Genomic DNA, 7,018 nt, shown 5'->3' with positions numbered 1-7,018 from the left:
ATTATGTAGGTATGTATGTATATTTTTCCTCACTGTGATCTCCAGGGAAGATGCTGCAGTGTCAGAGGTGAAGAGGATGTATGTATGTATATTATATGTATGTATGTATGTATGTATGTATGTATGTATGTATGTATGTATGTATGTATGTATGTATGTATGTATGTATGTATGTATGTATGTATGTATGTATGTATATTGTATGTATGTATATTGTATGTATGTATGTATATTGTATGTATGTATGTATATTATATGTATGTATGTATATTATATGTATGTATGTATATTATATGTATGTATGTATGTATATGATATGTATGTATGTATATTATATGTATGTATGTATGTATATTATATGTATGTATGTATGTATGTATGTATGGATTATGTAGGTATGTATGTATATTTTTCCTCACTGTGATCTCCGGGGAAGATGCTGCAGCGTTGGAGGTGAAGCAGATGAAGAGGAGCTCACCAGCCTCACCCTGATCTCCGGGGAAGATGTTGCAGCATTGGAGGTGAAGCAGATGAAGAGGAGCTCACCACCCTCACCCTGATCTCCAGGGAAGATGCTGCAGCGTTGGAGGTGAAGCAGATGAAGAGGAGCTCACCACCCTCACCCTGATCTCCGGGGAAGATGCTGCAGCATCGGAGGTGAAGCAGATGAAGAGGAGCTCACCACCCTCACCCTGATCTCCGGGGAAGATGCTGCAGCGTCGGAGGTGAAGCAGATGAAGAGGAGCTCACCACCCTCACCCTGATCTCTGGGGAAGATGCTGCAGCGTCGGAGGTGAAGCAGATGAACAGGAGCTCACCACCCTCACCCTGATATCCGGGGGATTGCAGCAGCACAGTTACTTATATTGTAAAACATAATCCTGCATGTACAGATAATCTTTGAAGGGCATACAGTACGTTATTTTGTAATTTTCCAATGAAATTTCAATAACTCAAAATTTCCATAAATCGAACTATTTTTTTTAGTCTCGTTGCGATTCGAGAAATCGAGGTCAGATTGATTAATATATAAGATAATAAGGACACAGAATTCTTTTATTATAGAAAATTAAACGAGTTAAAATTTGTTAAAAATTTGATGGCTGCGAAAAAAATTACGTTTCAAAGATTTTATAAGAGTAATCATGAATATGTTCTATTAGAACATAGTATAATATTAATTAATATACCATAATATGAAGTTACTACTGCCAGCGGGTATTTGGTCATTTGCAGTGTAAATAAATATATACAGACTTAAAGCCTAACTCTACAAATGCAAGTTGGAAGTTTCAGTGTCGAGTGCTATAGAGAAGTCCCTGGACATCAGCCTGCCCCAGATGCTCCGTACAAGAATCTGACTGCCTTGCCCAACGCTGTGCAGATGTGTCACATTGACCCAGAGCTGTGGCTGTAATTGATTCAGTGCTGCATCATAACTGACGAAACTGTGAGTATTGCAGTGTCTTACCAGAATTTACTTCTGTGTATTACTGAAATTCTTGTTGTAATTTGTCAATTACATTGTACCCATTTTGTTTTGTTGTCTCTAAAGAAGAACTTTAGTATCACTTGAACGTCAGGCTGCCATGCCCCAGATGCTCCGCAGAAGAAAGAATACCACCGCAGAAGAAAGAAGAAACCACCGCAGAAGAAAGCAGAATACCTCCGCAGGAAGAATACCTGCCCAACGCTGTGCAGATGCGTTATGTTGACCCAATGCTGTTGCTGTAATTGATGGAGTTCTGCACCATAACTAACAAAGCTGTAAGTACTGCAGTGTCTTACCAGAATTTACTAAATCAGTGAGATCGGAAAATGAAAGGTACATATGAAACAGATAAAATAACGAGCATATTGGACAATAGTGTAATAAGTTTTAGTATCTAGTATTATTAGAAACAGTGTGTGTTCGATATAGTCTAAGTGATCTGAAAATCAAGGACAGAGTGTTAAAAGTGTCAATTCTGAATGAATTAGAGAAGTGTAATAGGAAATTAAGTATAACTAGAGAGATAATTGAAAATAGGTGAGGAGTCTGGCGGAGGAGGCTAGCTAGGATAGCAAGTATAATATGTAGAAAATTAGTGAGATCTGAAAAAGGAATTGCATACAACAAACAGACATAATAATGAACTTATTGGACAATGGGGTAGTATGTTTTAGTAACAAGTATTATCAGAAACAGTATGTGTTCGATATAAGTGTACTGAAAATCAAGAACAGAGTCGTAAAAGTGGCAATTTAGGATGATCTAAATCAAGTTGTTAAGTTTTTAAAGGTGAGAATTGTCGAATGATTTAAATCAAGCTGTTAGGTTTTTTAAAGATGGAAAGAATTGATCAATTTAAAGAGTGTCTATATAAGGTATATCTGCAATGGACGTAATCGTGGCACCGGAAACAAAAATTGTGAGGTCCACATTACATGGATCTAAATGTTGGCAATCAAATACAATACAATACCAGAATTTACTTCTGTGTACTACTGAAATCCTTGTTGTAACTGTTCAACTACATTTCACCTGTTTTGTTTTGTTGCCTCTAAGGAAGAACTGCAGAATCAGAAGAATACCACCGCAGAAGAGAGAAGAAACCACCGCAGAAGAAAGAAGAATACCTCCGCAGGAAGAATACCTGCCCAACGCTGTGCAGATGCGTTATGTCGACCCAATGCTGTGTTCTGTAATTGATGGAGTTCTGCATCGTAACTAACAAAGCTGTAAGTATCGCAGTGTCTTACCAGAATTTACTTCTGTGTACTACTGAATTCCTTGTTGTAACTGTTCAACTACATTTCACCTGTTTTGTTTTGTTGCCTCTAAGGAAGAACTGCAGAATCAGAAGAATACCACCGCAGAAGAAAGAAGAATACCCTGCAGGAAGAATCCTGCCCAACGCTGTGCAGATGCGTTATGTCGACCCAATGCTGTGTTCTGTAATTGATGGAGTTCTGTATCATAACTAACAAAGCTGTAAGTATTGCAGTGACTTACCAGAATTTACTTCTGTGTACTACTGAAATCGTTGTTGTAACTGTTCAACTACATTTCACCCATTTTGTTTTGTTGCCTCTAAGGAAGAACTGCAGAATCAGAAGAATACCACCGCAGAAGAAAGAAGAAACCACCGCAGAAGAGAGAAGAAACCACCGCAGAAGAAAGAAGAAAAAGAAAGAAGAAACCACCGCAGGAAGAATACCTGCCCAATGCTGTGCAGATGCGTTATGTCGACCCAATGCTGTGTTCTGTAATTGATGGAGTTCTGCACCATAACCAACAAACCTGTAAGTATTGCAGTGTCTTACCAGAATTTACTTCTGTGTACTACTGAAATCCTTGTTGTAACTAGGGAGCGGATGTTTATGTGCTAAAAAATTTAAATATATTAATTTTTATGTGCTAAAAAGTACGAAAATATTTGCTAAAAACAAAAATATATATATATATATATATATATATATATATATATATATATATATAGATATATATTTTTTAAATATGACAAAAATGCCTTACTCAGCTTGGAAAAAAAAATGTTACTAGGTACTCACCAACCACACTTGAGTGCTAGTAGTTGGCCGAGAATTGCAGTGAACAACAAAGGTCGCCTCCAAATTCTCCATCACAAATGCATGCCGATTATCTCTGAATGACGACTTATACTGTGAAAACGATCTTTCCACATCACAGGCCGTCAGACATGCATTTTTAAAGAGAGGAATGTCACAAACACCTACTTCACACATTTTTTTATATCCACTGTTTTTGCCAAACACATTCTGAAATTTGTCCCTTAGTACTTGTACTTCTGAACCTGGTAGCGAGTCTAGTTTAATTTTCATGGCACGCATCTCCCTGTTTCAGACAACAGGTTTTTGGATGTTTCGAGTTTTTTTATGGAGTCACATAAAAAGCTTAGATTTGCTAATAGGAAAGCCAAATCGGTTTTTAAACAACCATCTTTCAGTATATCTTGAAGGATATTGATTGACGAAGCCTGATAACAGGGAATCACAACAAGACGTATTGCCTTACTTGATGGACATGAGTGAGAGGAGAGATTTGTTTAAATTAAATAATGTTCATACCAGAGCTCTTATCTGTTGTGTTTCACAAACAAAGCGTGGAATGAAATCATCTTCAGCAACAATAAACATTCCTAATTATGTGTTGCAAGATCTTTCCTCCTTGTCCACGTTAATTTATTCTCTAATAATAACACTGATATGCTGCCTAGCAGTTCTCAGAACTTCATGCGAAACTATTACAAAAATGGATCACGGATACACCACACAGTGCATAGAAACTCTAAACAACCAAGAATTCTTAAAAAGTTAACATACTTCTGAGTGACATAATTGATTTAGTTTTAAAATGTTTAAAAGTTCTTGTAAAAAAATTATTTAAGTAAAAAAACTCCAAGATTTATGTGTTTTTAATAGATTTCCTGAAAATATGTATTTACATAATTTTTTTGTGAAAATATGTGTTTTTCTGTGAAATAAAATTCGGGTTTTAAACTTGAAACTTCATGTTCGGAATTTTTAACTTTGTTAATTGTGTTTTATCACACGCAAAAATAATATTTAATTACATAGAAATCCGCTCCTTAGTTGTAACTGTTCAACTACATTTCACCCGTTTTGTTTTGTTGCCTCTAAGGAAGAACTGCAGAATCAGAAGAATACCACCGCAGAAGAAAGAAGAAACCACCGCAGAAGAGAGAAGAGAAGAGAGAAGAAACCACCGCAGAAGAAAGAAGAAACCCGCTGTGCAGATGCGTTACATCGACCCAATGCTGTGACTGTAATTAATGGAGTTCTGCACCATAACTAACAAAGCTGTAAGTATTGTAGTGTCTTACCAGAATTTACTTCTGTGTACTACTGAAATTCTTGATGTAACTGGTTAATTACATTGCACCCATTTTGTTTTGTTGTCTCTAAGGAAGAACTGCAGAATCACTTGAACGTCAGGCTGCCATGCCCCAGATGCTCCGCAGAAGAAAGAAGAAACCACTGCAGAAGAAAGAAGAAGCCACCGCAGAAGAAAGAAGAAACCACCGCAGAAGAAAGAAGAATATCTCTGGAGGAGAATACCTGCAGAAGAATATCTCTGGAGAAGAATACCTGTGAGTATTGCAGTGTCTTACCAGAATTTACTTCTGTGTACTACTGAAAGTCTTGATGTAACTGGTCAACTACATTGTACCCATTTTGTTTTGTTGCCTCTAAGGAAGAACTGCAGAATCAACCACCAGGATGTCAGGCTGCTGTGGCCCAGATGCTCCGCAGAAGAATACCTCCGTAGAAGACCGGTGAGTATTGCAGTGCCTTTCTAGAGTATTAAGTCTATGTACTATAGAAGTATGTGTTGTTACAGTCCAAGTACAGTGCACCTTTTTTTTTATTTTCTTTCCAGATAGAACCTGACCGGGGTTTCTATAGTACGCGACACTGAAGGACGTTATGATGAAAACAGTGGAAGAATTGACTACTTTTGATAGAGAACGTACTTTGAAATGTGAAGAATTCATACAGGACGTCACTTGACTTAAAACCATATCAGAAGTTGGATTTCGAAAGAATAAAGAGGTAGAATTGGCCCTTCTACCCTTTATTTAGTTGCCTCGTAAGTGATATCTTATTGGTCTCACTTATGAGGTTGAAACCTTTCTTCGGACAGTTGACTAAACAACAACACTTCAGAATGATTGCCAAACGGACATTTCACTTCACTTAGCATATGCAAGACATACCAAAAGACTAAACTCAACTAACCTAATCAGTCGCAGATTCACATATGAAAGGAAACCTAAACTAACCTAACCTAACCTTATCCAATATATCACAGACTCGTATATGCAAGACATATGAAAAGCCTAAACTAACCTCTTCTAGACTGTCACAAATTTCAGAACCCAGGACTTAGACAAATCAGACTTGGACGTTCAGTGTCGCGTGCTGCCGTGTCCCAGATGCCTGGCCAATGTAAACCTGGTGGACTTCTCCCCCCTGTGAGTATCACAATGACTTACAAGAATGTTACTTCTGTGTACTATTGGAATATTTGTTGTAACTGACTAAATCTCTATGAAACACCTGCGAGCCACATAGTGTTGGGATATGGGTGTATTCCTGGGGGGAAGAGATTTGAGAATATTCCGGATGTTTTTGGGAATATTCTCAAACTGAGATTTTTTCACTATTATTAATTTTCTTTACTCTGGCAAATATTGTAAGTTAAAACCGTAGGGCAGCGTAGAATGTAGTGAGTAATAACAGTAAGCACACGATAATTCCCGCATTTCACCAGGAAAGTTTTGAACCTGTTCACTTGATAAGGAATGAATGAGTCAGTTATCTGAAAGAAGCGGATTTACAGACTGATACATTTGAAAACACAATGCAGTCGTTAGATTTATATTTATTTAAAATGATACTTCTGAAAGCAAAATATCTATCCCTTTTCTTTATTTGCTGCCAAGATAGTAGCTATGTTTGCATTTGGGAACATTTTTAGTTAAAATTGTAAAATAATAATAATAATAATAATAATAATAATAATAATACCGGTAATAATAATAATGATGATGATGATGATGATTCCTTAAAAAGACGAAAACTTACTTGGTAATAGAGGAATATTAGCCAATTATTATAATCTCGCTATATGTTTTTGACACAGTAAAAATTAAGATAAAATGGAAGAATATAAATTTTAAACTTAAATACTTAGAGTATGTAGGTAAATTATAAACGGTTTAGTGAAACCTGAAGAACATTACATTTTTGTACACCACCATTGATAGATAAATGCCCCCTTTGTCTCTTTGATGCTCCCTATGTTTAGCGGGTTGTATTCAATACTGTCACAACTCTCATCGGCATGATGACCAGTTTGCAGACCTCTGTTTTGAGGTGTCTTTTAGACTGACATCTATATTATTTTTTTATGTATTACTGTGTATGTTAACTCCAATCTCAAATAGCAATTTTTTTTTTGTCAAAAGATTCA

The 7,018-nt window shown here is 36.6% G+C and overlaps 1 long non-coding RNA gene across 1 annotated transcript; it reads left to right on the top strand.

The window, feature by feature from the left end:
* The first annotated feature begins 1,197 nt into the window (after window positions 1–1,197).
* On the top strand, window positions 1,198–2,713 carry LOC138691314 (uncharacterized). Its single transcript, XR_011329817.1, has 3 exons — window positions 1,198–1,450; window positions 1,556–1,767; window positions 2,549–2,713. It is a non-coding gene; the product is annotated as an uncharacterized lncRNA (long non-coding RNA).
* The last annotated feature ends 4,305 nt before the right edge of the window (window positions 2,714–7,018 follow it).

Source organism: Periplaneta americana, chromosome 16 (assembly GCF_040183065.1).
Source record: "Periplaneta americana isolate PAMFEO1 chromosome 16, P.americana_PAMFEO1_priV1, whole genome shotgun sequence".
Lineage (NCBI taxonomy): Eukaryota > Metazoa > Arthropoda > Insecta > Blattodea > Blattidae > Periplaneta > Periplaneta americana.
The sequence above is the reverse complement of the archived record's forward strand: the minus strand, read 5'-3'. Positions and strand labels throughout refer to the sequence as shown.